Here is a 17,091-nt window from a genome sequence, read left to right on the forward strand (position 1 = left end):
TTTGATGATCACATTTACAAAAGTGATTGAAAGGAAATGGTTGAAATACTGAGTGAAAAAACTTAATACAAACTGCCAGAAATGAGGAGATTTCCTGCAAACCTCAACTTAGAGAATTTGATATAGCGCATGAAAAAATTTGCAGCTCTTCGAGTGGAACAGTACAACATTTTGTCGAAATGATACTTGTAGAAAGTTATAAAAATTCTTTATTACCTCATGCGTTCCGGGTGAAGTGAGATAAATTCATTTTTCAGTTGATGCGAAAAACAGACAAACATTTTCTTTAAAAAGTATGAATGATTGAAGTAGAGTTTTCTAAATCATACAAAATAACTGGAAAAGTCTTTGTAACGGGTTCGCTGGCTTTGGAAGTCTTGCCAAGAAAGGGATTTAATACTGATGACAGTATCTAACAAATTCTTTTTAAAAAATTGATTAAGAGGAAATCCTTGGTATAGATTTTTAAATTTGTCTGCGTCTTTGAGCCTGGCTATTTCTTTTACGCTAATGATAACAGATCTTTCTTACTCAAAGACCAAGCTCAGAATTCATCTCTCCTGTAAGCGAGCACGACAGAATTTCTCCTTACAATATCAATACAATATCAAACAGACAAGTAATGAGAATAAAGAGCAATATCAATGAAGATAATTACTTGTCAGCGATCCAATACAAACTAACCCTAACCTTAACATCATAACAACTGTATGGTAAAGAGTGAGAGGAATTACTAATAAGCAGGCAAGTTGCGCAGGACGATTGTGAAATACGCACCTATCATTATCCAACTGCACTAAGTAGAGTACAAATAACGCGCGAATCAAGTACAAGTATCCTACGATACGGCACAACTCGTAAAAATACTCAGCGATATTGCGCACCAAACGTCTAGTAAGATATAAAGACACGTAATACCTCACTCACAAGTTATAGCTCTGAAGTTCAGTTGTAAGAGCGTTCGACTACGGCTGCAAAAACACTGACGCATTTTTGTTCGAAAACTTGTACTGTTTGATGAGTTTTTTACTACTATCCGCATTAAAACGCACGGGAGCATTCGCAAAAAAAGCGTTTTTATGTAGGTCCGTTTTAATTGAAGCTAGTCTCGACGATGACAACTGAAGATTTTGAAAACAGTGACGAAAAATGCGTCAAACACTGTCGCCTCCACTAGCCTTTCAGAGCGCTTGTCGAGTGTAAACTTGGCAAAAGACAGGAGCTAATCAGTCTCTGAAAAATTTGTTTACGATGCTGCATCGTCGAGCAACGGGAAACAATCAGCTTCTTATGGAACGCCATAACTGTCTTATGATACTTTTTGTCATGATATTCGGTGCTTACATCCTTATATTGGGTGCTTACATCCTTATATTCGGTGGTTAAATCATTATGTTCGGTATTTACTTCATTATATTCGGCGCGTACTTCGTTATATTCGGTACTTACTTCATTATATTCGGTGTTTACTTTCTTATATTCGGTGCTCAAATCATTATATTCGGTGTTTACTTCATTATATTCGGTGCGTACTCCGTTATATTCGGTGCTTACTTTATTATATTTGGTGCATACTTAGTTATATTCGGTGCTCATTTTATTATACTGGGTGGCTTATTCGTTCAGTGTTCACTTTATTATATTCGGTGTTCACTAAATTATATTCGGTATGCACTTCATTATATTCGGTGTTGATTTCATTATACTCGGTGATTAAATCATCCAGTTCGGTGCTTCCGACAACTGGTGAGTACATCATTATCTTCGGTCCTACCAACATTATACGCGTACTCTCTTTTTTGGCCTAGCGCACTGCGTGACATAACTGGACTGTGTTTATTTGGAACATTTCCATTCCTGATACACCGTGGAGCATGTATACCAATCAAAAATGCAGAACAAGATAAAAGAGTTATTTGCAAGATCGTGTCTTTTTCACTGTATACGTCCGTCACGCAGTGCGCGCTAGGCCAAAAAAGAGAGTACGCACCCGAATAAAGCCTGCTTAGCCTTATTGAGGCCCTTGTGTAAACATCTCCAAAGGAACCTTGTCCTATTCTCTGTTTTACCGACAATACATTACATTTGAAGCGTGGAATGTCTTCTGCAATTTCGCTGCCACGTGACCCTCTTCGTATTAGCTGAGGAAGCTTAAATTTTCGAAAAACCGACATACTTGAATTTTTCACCGCTCCATCTCAACATGTGGCTTAAGTTTCGCGCAAAAATGTTTCCCTCGGCCGCACGTGCGATAGTCGGCCTTCGACCTAAATTGTTCAAAGGAAGCCATTGTTTTGTCACACCGCCAACAACAAGATCTGTTCTCTTACTGTACACGTCCGTCACGCAATGCGCGCTAGGCCGAAAAAGAGAGAACGCGCTCGAATAAAGCCTGCTTAACCTTATCGAGGCCCTAAAATATTCCGATCGCTCCTTCGTCAGTGATGTCTGTTCCAAACTTGGACTCAATGCATAGAAAAACAAATCCAAGAGCCGAAAGCAGTGGTGGCTGAAGAAAGATCACGCGCAAACTGTCTTAACATATCAAAAAAAATCACGCGCAAAATGTCTGTTCCAAACTTGGACTCAGTGTATAGAAAAACAAATCCAAGAGCCGAAAGCAGTGGTGGCTGAAGAAAAATCACGCGCAAACTGTGTCGCGTTCCCGATGCTGCAGACACGTGGTGTTGTGCACCGGAGTTCGCCAGTATAACCACAGTGTTGAACTTTAGACAAGTAACAGCATGAAACTCTTTATTCACTTAAGCTGGCAGTCTTTGTACAGCACAGGCGGTAAAAACTATAGAACGGATACATGAAGGTTCGATATAAGGAAAACCAAAAGACTACGAAACTAGAAATGATAAAAATGAGGAATATTACAAGTGTAACTTACATCGGATTTTGACTCCGGGGTAGAGAACTCCTAAACTCCGTTCGGCTCCGAAATGCTTTCGCTACAGTGACTCCTCGCAACTGAACTACTTGCTAATAGAAGGCGAATTTAGTTCTTACACTTTGACGTAGGGGAAATAGAAATGAACAGTGCTTTGTGTAGCTAGCTTCGAGCGGATATTCGCTAGTCACGGAATAGAAATCAAACAAAGCGCGCTAACAAATTTAATAGAAAGTCATTGAAAGTTTCTTAGTATCTTTGTGCTAAAAACGGAAGAGTTACATAAGTACAAAAAGATTAGAGTTCGTATCCGTAAACGTGACAAACTGTCTTAACATATCAAAAGCTGAAATAACAATTACTAGTGTTCCGGGTACTTCTACAATCGTACTTTCAAAAGATTGTCTGCTTTTAATAAAGGGTCTTCGTTTTCGTACTACGAAAACGAAGACCTTGCATTAGCCAAAAGAATTGCTTATTTTTTAACGAGAATTTTCCAGCAGAGAAAGCTTAACGACCGTCAGAATCTATTTTAGCTGCAAAATACAGTAGAAATCGATTATTTATTCACGTAACCCAAGAGTCATTTTTCCTGTACAGAAAGCTTTCTCTGTTCCTTTGTCACGCAATGCTAACTATAAATCAAAGGCGGCTGGCGTTCGAATTCTGCCTGCTGTTCCAGAATAATAGTATGTGTGGTAAGTTTACCCGAGGAAACCCTCGAGAATATCAACACCAAATTGGCTCGCATAGCGAAACAGAACAGACAAGACGAGCCGTATGATAATACGGATAATAATGGGAAGAAACGCGTGAAGTGTAATGTATTATATTACTAAGCGTTGTTGCTGTTTAATGTCTGTTCAACTCGTAATTTCTACGGTTTTCTGTTTACAAGGTGTTCGTTTTCGTAGTGCGAAAACGAAGACCGGGGGTCTTAGTTTTCGTGGTACGAAAACGAAGACCGGGGTTCTTAGGTCTTAGGTCTTCGTTTTCGAGGGTCTTCGTTTTCGTAACACCCGCCATTGCAGTCTTTTCCGCCATTTTCATAAAACTTTGAAAATACGCGGAAAATCGCAGAATTGCATTGTGGGGTTATTACCGCGAACAATGTCTTTGGGAGCCTGGTGACGATGATAACGAAGTTTGCACCGAAGATAATGATTTTACGACCGCGTATAATGTTGGTAGGACCGAAGATAATGAAGTGCTCACCAGTTGTCGGAAGCACCGAACTGGATGATTTAATCACCGAGTATAATGAAATCAACACCGAATATAATGAAGTGCATACCGAATATAATTTAGTGAACACCGATTATAGTGAAGTGAACACTGAACGAATAAGCCACCCAGTATAATAAAATGAGCACCGAATATAACGAAGTATGCACCAAATATAATAAAGTAAGCACCGAATATAACGAAGTACGCACCGAATATAATGAAGTAAACACCGAATATAATGATTTAAGCACCGAATAAAAGAAAGTAAACACCGAATATAATAAAGTAAGCACCGAATATAACGAAGTACGCGCTGAATATAATAAAGTAAATACCGAATATAATGATTTAACCACCGAATATAAGGATGTAAGCACCCAATATAAGGATGTAAGCACCGAATTTCATGACCAAAAGTATCATAAGACAGTTATGGCGTTCCATAGTTTCTCATCAACACTGAGTTCATACATGTAAAGGAAGATAAACCGCCGCAGCGAACTTTGAAAAGTTGAGGTTTCGACTGAAGTCGCTTCATGAGCCCGAGCGGTACAATGTGCTGTACATCTATTAACGAGTTCTTTTCGGAATTTACTGGGATTTGAGTCCTTGCGGTAGAATTTTAGCCCTTGTGAAACAAATTTTATATCTTACTCCGTGCTTTAACTTTCTCGCGGAAACTGGCAAGTTTTGGCGAAGGCGGGAGGCAGAGATGCAAGTGAAAAACAATGAAACCGTCGCATTTGTAGAAACTCTTCTGAGTAAGCAAATATATACATACCATCTAATTTGACTCTCTCGTCAAAGTAATTACGCCTCGATCTTGTTGCTAGAAAAGTTTCCTCACATTTTCTGACATTATTTCTGGATTTCATCGAGACACAGACAGTTTTCATTTTTCCATTTTTTTTCTTTACAAGAAAATGCCTTCGCGTTGCCTCGCCCTTTGGAGGTAGCACCATCTCCAGCTGAAAATCTGTAGAACTAAGCCCCCCAAAAATTGTTCCTTACCTCTTTCTCCGAAAATGTTTCTTAGCTGGCGATTCGTGTTGGGTAACAAGTGTAGCTCTTGCAAATAAAGCCAACGGAAGGGTTGTCAGATCTTATTAACAGGTGGGAGGGAAATATAATCCTAATAGTTTACCTGCTCAATGGAGAATTACGCAGGACAATAATTGCTACTCAAAATTAATCACCTTTTGAAATTTTCAAACAGAGAAAAAACCTCACGTTAACATTTTTGCAGCCTTTTATGACTCTGGAAAAAGTTCTGAGTGATTCCTATGACACCTTCCTATAAGGAAACAGGTCATAGATGTATGACTCTGGAAATTACTCTTATTTAGTATGTTAAATGGTACTTGCCTCGCGCAAAATTATCATATATACATTTGGAAAAGGTCCTGAATGATTCGTATGATACCTTCCACGTAGGTCATAGATGTATGACTCTGGGAATTTTTGCTGCGTACTTAACTATGTTTAAAAGTATGAACCTCGCGCTTTCCGGGTCACGCAGCTCATACGAAATTTTAATGTTTATATGAAAAAAGTTCTTAGTGATTCGTATGATGTATGTATGTATGTATGTATGTATGTATGCATGTATGTATGTATGTATGTATGAAGAAACGGGTTATGGATAACTTTGGAAATACTCATCTATACAAAACTTAAATTTGATACATTTCTCTAATCACAAACCACACATGCAGCAAGATTGGTGGAAAATTAATTAATATTTTGCACTTCTGGTATGTTTGTTTTCATTTGTTTTGTTTTGCCGTGTTACTGACGTCCTCAGTGTGCGTAAGTTATTAGGAAGGAAGCGATGAAGAAATTTGATTCTCATTTAATATTGATGGCAGCATCTAACAAACTCCTCTTGTAAGATTTATCAAAAGGAAATCCTTGGTATAGATTTTCAACGCTAACGACGATAGAACTTTCTTATTCAACGACCAAACTCAGAATTCACCAGACCACGACAGAATTTCTTCTTACAATATCACTACAATATCGAGCAGACAAATAATGAGATTAAAGAGAAATATCTACGACGAGAATTAGTTGTCAGCGATCCAGTACCAAATTCTCCGAACTGTATGGCAAATAATGAGATTTACTCATAATCAGGCGAGTTGCAGAGGACGATTGTGAAATACGCATCTATTATTATGCAACTGCACTAACAAGAGTACAGATAACGCGCAAATCGAGTACAAACATCATATGATATTGTACAGTTGGTTATTAACACCTTTGCCAAGCTATAGCCTTCTAAGATAGCACTATCTGCAACTGAAATGCCCCATAACAAATTATTTCTTACCTTTTTCTCTAAAAATGTTTCTTTGCTGGCCATTCTTGTCTGAATATTTGTGTAGCTCCTGCAAATGATACCAACGAAAGTGCTTCAACAGGCGTATGAAAAACAGCCCTGCCGCGAACAAGACCTTTTTTGCCATTTCCTCACGACACATGTTTAGGGTATAAAACTTGAAAATATATTTTAAGCTAAATCTTTCCCAAGACTTTGGAAGTCTCACGATCAACATGCATGTTTCTATATCTATATCTTTCTAGATACATGTATTTCATATATTCGTTGTGTGTGATGCATGTTTCTGCGTTGATAATTTTATTGTGTTCCCCTTTTTTATCGAAGAATCGATAGCGTGGAAAAGTCATATATATTTGCAAAATTGGACAACAGACTTGAAGAAAATGGATGTTTGTTTAACATCAAAACATATTTTGTGATACGATATTTGCGGTTTTTTCTATTAGCGTAATATGCGTTCCGGAAGTACAATGTCGGCCAAAAAGCTCTGAGTAGTGGCCGGGAGAAAGGGTAATTACTGGTGTATAAGAAAATAGGAAACAGGAAAAAAATAGGTAATTTAGCAATGAAAATTCCAATGGGTGGCTCTTCTTATCCCGCTGTATCTTGCCTTAAATTGTACTGAACAAAGCATCATCCTTGAAAAAATGCCGAAAAAATTTGTTACTTTTGCAAGCTACAAAACCCTTATTTCTGATTATGATGTAATTTTACATGTAGTCAGATCCAAACGTTCAGTACTGTTTCAGAATTGTTTATACTAATCAATTATTAAAGCTTCGGACTCCTTGTTTGTTTCCAACTTGTTTTTAAAAACCTGTGCAATTCCTTCGAAAAAGACTTGTTTCGTTTTATTTCTAATTAACAATTGGTTCATGCTTTAGCGTGCACTATCGAGTTATGGAACACGTGGAAAATTTGGAGAGCACGAAAGAAGCGTAAGAGTTTCCCTAGGGGTTCTGTCCTGGTGTACCGGTTCACAAGGGAATTACCATTGTTCTTTCTTTGTTTAGGAGTCATGGTTAGCTGTTGTGTATTGTTTGGTCTTTTGTATTGGCTCTTGTGAACCGGTACACGAGGACAGAACCGCCCGAGGTGATAGCCGAGGGCAACTCTAGCTTCTTGAGTGCTTTCCAAACTCCCACCTGCTCCATAACTCGATAGTGCACAGCTGAAAGCATGAACCAATTGTTTTAGAACACAGCCGGTGGAATTGTGCATCAAATCCGAGGTGATAAACAGACAACAATATCAGTTGAAGCGAATCGTGACGGCGCTGATGCCGAGTCTCCTTTTCCGTTGTTTTTCACTTTTTCTGCCTCATTTAAGAACTCTAGCCCAAGGGAGAAGATCGAAACATTGTCTTCGTTTTCGGACTAGTAGGCCGAGTTTCTGTTTGTATCCATTATTGACACGAAATATATTATTTTTCCTTAACAATGGACGCTAGCGCGAAAAAAAAAATTTCTGGCGAAGCGATTTGCTGACGCTGTCAGCGTGCGCTATCGGGATTTTGAGGACGCTTACGTATATTGAATTTGACTGCGCGGTTCTGCTAGCTATGTTCTAATGCTCTTTTAACTATGGCGGATTAATTTATTAAACTTTTCACGTCGCAAAGTGGGAACACCATGCTATTGCATAATTTTGGCGGAATGTATTGTTTAATGACCTTCAAATAATGCGTTCATGCGGGTTTGAAAAATCTCGTTTACAAAAAGAGAAAGAAAAAGTGGAATGGCGAGTGATAAAACCGGATACAAACTGCCAATAAGGAGTTTTTACGTAAACCTCAACGCAACGAATTTAGTATGACCCATCAAAAATTTCAGCTGAACAAGGTTATGAAAACTGTTATATCCCGAATACATAACATTACAGTGGCGGATCTAGGGGAGGAGCCCGGGGGGTATACACTCGTTCCCTTATTTTGGGTAAAAATATAAACGCAGAAGGAAGAAAACACGGCAGGTGAACACACACAAACAATAACGCCCCTCAAGGGGATTTTAGCGACTATAAAACTTTCAATCCACGTTTGCTGTCAACTGCGGGGCATGGCATTTATCGTGTGCACACTTATTAGTGTGTATATGACAGGATTTTTAGTCGAGATCTTTTCAGTAAAGATACAAAACCAACATCTTCAATGGCTATGGTGGTATGACCGTTTTGAAAAATAGAATAGTTGATCCTTCACACCCAAGCATCAGTATATGTGTATTCTCCATACTGTTTTCGTTCCATTTCCTGTGTCATTTCCATATGATCAGTTCCTTAATTCTCATGAGCTTAATGTTTAATTCAGCAGTGACACTTACGGGAGAATTTAGATGTTAGTTACCATCAGGGGTGACAGGATATTAAGCCTGTTCTAATTCTCAAAATGGTCATGGTGCTCTGTTAGTTTTCAACGCTGTCTCCATTTCTTGGTTTTGAAGACTAAGAAGACAACTATTTTGATTACTCCCGCTCATTTTAAATCAGTTTCTTTCTTTTTTTCAATTCCATCAATACGTGCAAAAGATTTGAAGTAATGTCGATCAAAACCGTCATTAATTTACTTTGGGATTGATCGTATAACGTCAGGGTGTACAGACTGTTGGACAGATCATGAGTCTGCTGTCTGAAGGAAACAGAAGTGAGTGGCGAATGTTCGTTTTCGAAGATACACATCTCAAAGAACGCCGTTTCGCAGGTGAAGCTACACGTGGATTGAAAGTGGATATTAAATCTTTTTATCTCTCAGTCTGAAGCAGGCCCACGGTCAGTCGTTTCCTAGACAACCGCAAGTGACCGTTTGTGGTTTACTCGCCCTTTCGCTGGTCGTTACTGACTGGAGACCGTAACCGACTTCTTATGTCTCCATGCACCTCCAGCTTACCTTTAAAACTTATTATTAATACTCTTTTTCTAGTCTCCTTTGACAACAGAATTATAATCTTTTGAGAGCTTAGCCGGCTCCTCTAACTGGCTAAATCCACCTTGTTAAGCTAAATGATTAAATAAGATAACCGAGAAGTTGAACTTTGGACGAAATGTTCTTGATATTTGAGATTGATGATTATGTTCTTTTATGTAATTTCAATCTCCTTTGATTTCCGTTATGGTAAAACATTTTCTTAATTCAATTTGAATTAAGAAAAACTTAAAACGAAATTAAATCACGACTTTGTACTAAGAGCGATTATTTCCTGTAGGTTTTATACTTTACTAAAAAATTTTTCTGATGTAAAGTTTCTAAGCAAGTAAGAAACAACATATCTCGTTAATGGCATTGGAATTTTATCAAGATTTCTTTAACAAACTGATGAGTTTCTAAGATCACATATCAATCAACACTAGCACTACATTTAAAACTAGCCTTCAAGGTGCTAAGGGGTGTTAAATTGCCAAAAGAAGAATTGACTACCGGCTTGGCAATCAAGTTCGTTCGGTTCGGAGACAAGTTTAACCAGTTATGTTCTAAAAGGTTATTCAATTTAAATCGTATGGATCAGTGTTTAGATGTGTATTTCATAGAATACCTCAATGTCAGATGGAGTCTAAAAAGTGATCCCGTGCAAAAACCGAAATCTTGGTTACTGAGCTAATTCAGTTACTTAAATAAAGAAATCGCAAGTTTCCGACGAAGAGAGCGGTGAAATGAAATCTGAGGGACAGAGCTTGATTTGTTGACCAGGCCTTAAGTGAGGAGGCACTGACTCTATTAATCATACTGTTACTAGACTTACTCAATACTTACTTAGACTGCATAGTTTTCAGTGTTTAGTTTGTTATTTCGAAGAAAACTTCAATGTCGGATGGAGTAAAAAAAAGTGCTCCTGTGAAAAATCCACAGTTCGGGCCCGAATAGCCCGAGGGGTTGGAGTACGTCCCGCCGCATTTAGTATGGGAGTTTTGATTGTTCCCTACTTCATTTGATACGCTGATGTCATATCCCGCTCCAAAAGTGGGCCCGTGGGAGGAACATCTGTACATGGAGCGATGCTGGTTTTGGTATTGTGTCAGCTTCACAGGATTGTATCCTTTGGCGTTGTTGAATGAGAATAAAAAGGCTTTGGTGGCGTAAGACCAACCACAGGAACCTAAAATGATGATTAAAATGGAAATAAAGGGAATGACAATAACACATTAGACGAATTGCTTGCAAGTGCGGCGTTGTAGAGAGAGGAAATAAAAGCTTTGCCGGCTGAAGAATAACCACACGAACCTAAAATGAAAAGAGTTAGGGACCGGTTACTATTTTTGACCAGGGGGAGAGGGGAGGGGTGAAAGGGGAGGGGGAGAGGGGAGGGGGAGAGGGGAGGGTGGAGAGGGGAGGGGGGAGGGAAGGATTCTGGGGGAAGGATCACATGGTTTTTCAGAGGAACGGAGGGGAGGTTCAACTCTTATTGACAGGCACTAAAGGGGGGAGGGCTGAGAATTTCTGAAGCGATGGGATCAATTTATCACCATTTTGATGATTTCGTAACTTTATCTTTGTATGATTAACGGTGGCTTTCTTCGTTTTTCTTTGGATTATATCTTTGAGGACTGTAAGATCATGAAGGAGCAATCTTATGATTGATAATTTCGCACCGATGGCTGTGTTCAGTAAGAAACGTTTAAAACTGTGCGAATGTGAACAAAAATTATGATGAATAAATTTAACTTGCCGAACTAGAACCGAGCGCCTTAATTTGTTAAAAATAGATTTAAAGAACACAATAGCATAATTTTACTTGTAAAAAAGAGAACTCGACATATGGTCTAAAGTGTTTTCAAAGAAAACATATAATCGAAGGAGATCATTAATTAAACATCCTTTATTTCAGTTCTCCAATACGAATAATGGATAAAACGAAACAGGTAGAAAAGACACGAAACGGGAATGCCAGAATCAAATTAAATCAAATAAAAATGACGCATCAAAAATCAAATCAAATCCAAAGCATGACTTTAAGTTAAAACGCTTTCCAAACGCGTTTCAAGCCACTTAAGAGTTTGTCTACTTCGAGATCTCAATTGTTACTGTCTACTGTGATATTTTTTGTTCCTAAAATGTACACTTTGATGGTTGTCACTGTGGGTCCCCTCCCATCACAGTTGCTATGGAATGTCGATGCTGCCCAGCCGTCAGTCTTTGCGCGCCAACACCTCACAAAACTACTCCGCCCTGAACTTACTAGGACTGGCTCTAGATAAGAAAGCAGCTTTTCTGTGAAGTGTTTGTAGTCGAGGCTGGTAAGAATAACGGAACTATTCAGGCCATCTGTACGGATAACCAACAAAGAGAGAAAAAGTCAGGGTTGCCTTACAATGCTTTCGAAGGAAACAACGAGATAGGGACATTGTAATAAAAAACAAAGATGAATTAAGGATGATCAAGATATAAAAATCGACACGGAATATAAACAACAAAATTTGAAGATTTAAGCCAATTTTGCTTTTTTTTTGTCTTGTTTTTTTTTTGTCCGAAAGAGGATATCTATCCTCTCTTGGTGGGACATATTCTTCAGCCTTTTAACTGTTAAGAAATCCGGGATTGCTTTGGTTGCGCGTGAACTTCGAGATTGCTATTTGTGGGTAGTGCGTCATTATGCTAAGTGTCATGTCATGTCTGATTACAATAAATAAATAACTAATAATGAATAAAATAACTGGCTGGTGGGGGTGGAGAATTTTTTGGAGTGACTCCATTTTTTTTTTAGGGGGAGCGGGGAGGGGAGTCAGTCGTCTCCAACAAAGTATAAAAGAACAAATTTTCGAAAAATGAGTGTTTCCTTTATCCCAATAACCATCTCTATTCTCCCCTCTGGTTTCGCTGCTACAGTTTTCTGATAGGGCTTGAACAAGCTCAGTTGTGGCATGTGCTGTTCTGCTTCACGTCGACCTTTTAAACTTGGCATTCTTATGCATATATGAGGGGCAACTACCTGCATAGATTTTTAATATTGGTATTTGCACATAACTACTCTGAGAGGGGGCTCGTACAAAATTATATCTGCCAATGAAGGCGATCATCAGAATGCTACAAAGCTCAGAGCCTTATGGTATATGGGGGGATCAGGGAATCTAAATCTAATCTAAATATCGTTATGTCGGCAAAATCGTTTAGGACATCACGCAAACTCTAAGATAATTATAAGTGAAGCTATAATAAATATACAACACTCTTAAAAACTATTGAAAATTATTAAAGACTATTTAAAACTACTGATAAAATAAATTTAAGTTAGTTTGCTTTTAACAATACGGAGGGATTGGCTGGAAACAGTTTCTTTTGGAAGTTTGTTCCATTCAGTTATTGTCCTGGGGAAAAAAGAAAATCTAAAAATATCTTTATGTTCTTTCGGTACAATAAATTTAAAATCATAGCTTCCTCGGGTTCTCCTTTCTTTGTTTGTTACCCCAATCCCCATCTAGGAGGCTGTGGCACATCTTGTACATAGTGGAGAGCCTTGCATGTCTTCTCATTGTTTCAGGTGGTTCCCACTGTAGGTCTTGCAGCATTTCCGTCACGCTCGCTGTTCGATCGTAATTCCCAGTGACAAAGCGGTCTGCTTTCCGCTGTACCTTTTCTAGAGCAGCTCTATCTTTCTGGTAATGTGGGTCCTATGCGCCACAGGCATACTGGAGTTTTGGCCTCACAACTGTCATATACACGGTTTCTTTCACTGACTTTGGAAAATTCCACAGGTTTCGCTTGATAAGTCCTAGGACCTTATTTGCTCTAGATGTGATTGTTTGAATGTGCGGTGATCACCTCATTTTGTTATCGAGCATTACCCCCAGATAAGGGTGAGATTCTACTTCTTCTAGGATTTGTCCACAGAATACGTATTCTCGCTTTGGTGGATCTCTCTTGGTTGTAAAACACATGATCTTACACTTTGAAGGATTAAATTCCATCTTCCACGTTTGTTGCCAGTCTTCTAATCTCTACAAGTCCTCTTAGAGATCGGCTGTGTCTTCATCACAACAAATTGTCCCATATAACAATGCATCATCAGCAAAAAGTCTAACAGTAGATTTAAGAGTATCAGGTAAGTCATTTATATACATTAAGAACAGTAGCGGTCCTAAGACTGTTCCTTGGGGAACACAGATGTCGTAACTACAGGGGCAGATGATGCCCCCTCAATTACCACTGATTGGGTATGCTGTGTTAGGAAACGTTATCGTAATACTAACAAAATCCTTCCCCCTCCCCATAGTATTTATGAGAGATCTGCATAAGAAGAAAACTGAAGAGAACTTTTTTTCGCGATTAAGAAAGATTTGTGTAGCTAGTTCCTTTTTTTTTTCTTTTCTGTTTTTGCTTTTCAGTTCTTTTTCGTCTTGTTTGATTTTTGTTCATTTCACCGTACGAGTAAGTTTATACGTCAGTTTTTTTTGTCTTAGGGTTGGAGTCTTCTCATAACATATTGTCACCATTGATTTGACCGTACTAAATTCTGGTTTATCTCAGGGGCGATTATAAGAAACTATTTATAATTTCAGTCACCTTCGGTTTTCATGTCAAAAGGAGCCAGAACAGTCTTCGTGGGTACAATCGAAGTAAACCAGTATTTGCCGCTGCCCGCTTGTCCTCCTTCGCTCATTTTGATTTCCTTGCAAGTCTCTGCAGGCAGCTCAGGAATAGACCCGAGAGGGACTAAAACAAGAAAATACACATGTACTGTAAAAATTTTCTCATGTAGCTACTGCATTATTGTATCATTAGGTATCGATTTTAATGGCATTTTGGCTCGTAGAGGCTGTGGTTATTAATACTGGTAAAAAGCAATAAGATTTTTGATTTTTTGGCTTTTTCTCTCGATTTATTCATAAAAAATGTCATAAAAAACCTAGCTCTGCAAACTCAATCTAAAAGGAAATATATGGTATCTGGACGGGTGAATTATGGATAAGGCACTTAAATCAATTTCAGGTATTTTTCAAACAGCTGCAGTTGTCAGAACTCGCCATCACCCATACCCACTCCGTCCGATTTAAATTTCGTGACGCGCTATTAGAATAAGGTAGGGACCATATGGACAAAGACGTACGCGTGGACGTACGTTTACGTTTAAATAACCCCAGAGACTCTGTGTTCCTTATATCGCGTGGTAAACTGTTCCATAATGTGGCGCCATTGTAGCTAAAGCTTTTTCTGTAATAATTAGTGCGCGGTAGTGGAACATTAAGCTTATTTTCAGAGTCCCTGAGGTCATAAGCGGGGTCACGCCACGTAAACTTTGAATATAGATACCTTGGAGCTAGCCCGTGCAGACATCTAAACATCATGGTGGTTTTATGGATTTCCTGCTGGCGTGCAAGATTTTTCCACCCTAAAAACTCGAGTAGCTCAGTTGCATCAGCATTATAGTTAGAGAATGTCAACACACGGGCTGCTCTATTCTGCAATTTCTGCAGTTTGTCTCGTAGCGTTTTCCCACAGCTACCCCAAACAATGTCACAGTAATCAAAGTGAGGTTTTACTAAAGTTTGGTAGATGAGATGTAAGGCTGATGCTGGGATCACGTGCCTAATTCGCTTTAGGGCCCCGATACCAGAGGCGATCCTTTTCGTTAGTTTTTCGATGTGACTAGGCCAATCGAGTTTATCGTCTATTATTACACCAAGCGATTTTGTAGCTGTAACCTGGCTCACTTGAGTATTGTTCATTCTAATTGTTGGTGAAGCTGTGAGAGTATTCAGTCTCTGCCTCGACCCTATTAGCATGAATTCGGTTTTAGTCATGTTCAACGTGAGTTTGTTCGCTTGTAGCCAGTTGAAGACGTTTTCTAGGTCTTCATTTAGACAAAACTGAACGTTCTCAAGATTGCTTCCCGCATATGTGAGATGCGTGTCATCGGCATACATTCTCGGTTTACAATTTGATAAGCAATTTGGAAGATCGTTGATATATAATAAGAACAATAATGGACCGAGGATGGTCCCTTGAGGGACGCCGCAGGTCAACGAGTAGCTACTGGATAGCGACCCGTTCACAGAGCATTTTTGTGTTCGGTTTTCCAAATATGACTGAAACCATCTGAAAGATTTTCCATGCATATCATAATAGTTTAGTTTCGATAGAAGGATCTGATGATCAACCGTCAAAAGCTTTTTTTAAATCTAGAAAAATGACTCCATTGATTTTCTCTTTATCAATATTATATGCCCAGGAATCTGTCGCTTCCAACAAAGCTGTTACAGTTGAATGATTAGCACGAAACCCTCATTGGTTTTGACATAGAATATCGTGCTCTTCCAAATAGGCATATAACTGTTCATAAACTATCCTTTCAAACACCTTCGCCATTATTGGAATCACCGATATTGGGCGGTAATTGTTAGCATCACCGCGGTCACCCTGTTTATAAAGAGGGGTAATCCCTTGCATATTTCCAGTCGTTTGGGAACGTCCCTTGGGTAATAGATTGATTGAAAATATCACATATCGGCACACAAATAAGATCAGCACATTCCCTGATAAACCTAGCAGATATTTTGTCAAGGCCCGTTGCCTTTGACTTGTCTAGTTTATTTAAAAGTGAAAATACTTTAGTTGGATTGGTGGGTTGGAGCTTAAACCGTTTATCTGTTGCGGTAAGATATCTTTGATAGCTACCACTATCACAATTTATCTCACTGGCAAGTTTTGGACCAATATTAGCAAAGTGGTTATTGAATTCGTTTGATAGCTCCAACGGATTAGTTATCGTTAATGCGTTCACTTTTAGTGACGGCACTGGCGTTTTCCCAGATTTTCGAGAAGTTAGCTCGTTTATAGTCTGCCAGGTCTTTCGGGAGTCGCTGGTTTGCTTATTAAAACTATTTTGGTTATAAACTTGCTTAGCTGAGCGTATTTGCTTATTGACTATATTTCTTTGTTTCTTAAATAATGCCCAATCGTTAGGATCATTTGTCTTGCTAGCTTTGATTTTTAATATGTCTCTATTATGCATAAGGTCTTTCAACTCAGAGGTAATCCACGGAGAACTCCGTGAACGAACGCGCATCGTATTCAGTGGGGCATGTTTGTCAGCGATAGCCAGAAATGTACATTTCCATTGCTGCCACATCACGTTTGGGTTGGAAGACTCGTATACATTATCCCAACATTGAGATAGAATATTATAACGAAACTTTTGGTGATCGAAATTTCGGAAATTTCTGTATGTAATAGAATTATGTCCGTTAGACATCCCATTCAGGGCAAGTTTTCTATATACATACAACATGCTATGATCACTTATTCCGATATGACAAACTCCCGAACTTTCATATCATCTGCGAATAATTTCGATTGAGATTCTATGTTCCGCGAGATGTCATTAATGTAAAAATTACAAAAAAAAAGACCAAATGACCCCGAAGGCCCATTTTTCCAGTTTTTACCTAGGCAAAAGAACATGAGGTATAATCTTAGAAATACGTCTGTCTCTTTCCCTAGAATCCACACAGAAAGGTTTAAGAATGTTTTTAGTAATAGGATAATTTTTAAATATGACATAGAATAGTTTCCCTTGTGAGTTTATGTTGTAGCTTAGGATATGTGATTTTAACTTAAGAAATAAAGATTAGGATATATGATTTGATTTGATTTCAATATCGGTCCTAATACGGTTCCCTGCGGCACACCGGATAGGAC

The sequence above is a fragment of the Stylophora pistillata genome, chromosome 14, assembly GCF_964205215.1.
Source record: "Stylophora pistillata chromosome 14, jaStyPist1.2, whole genome shotgun sequence".
NCBI classification, from domain to species: Eukaryota; Metazoa; Cnidaria; class Anthozoa; order Scleractinia; family Pocilloporidae; genus Stylophora; species Stylophora pistillata.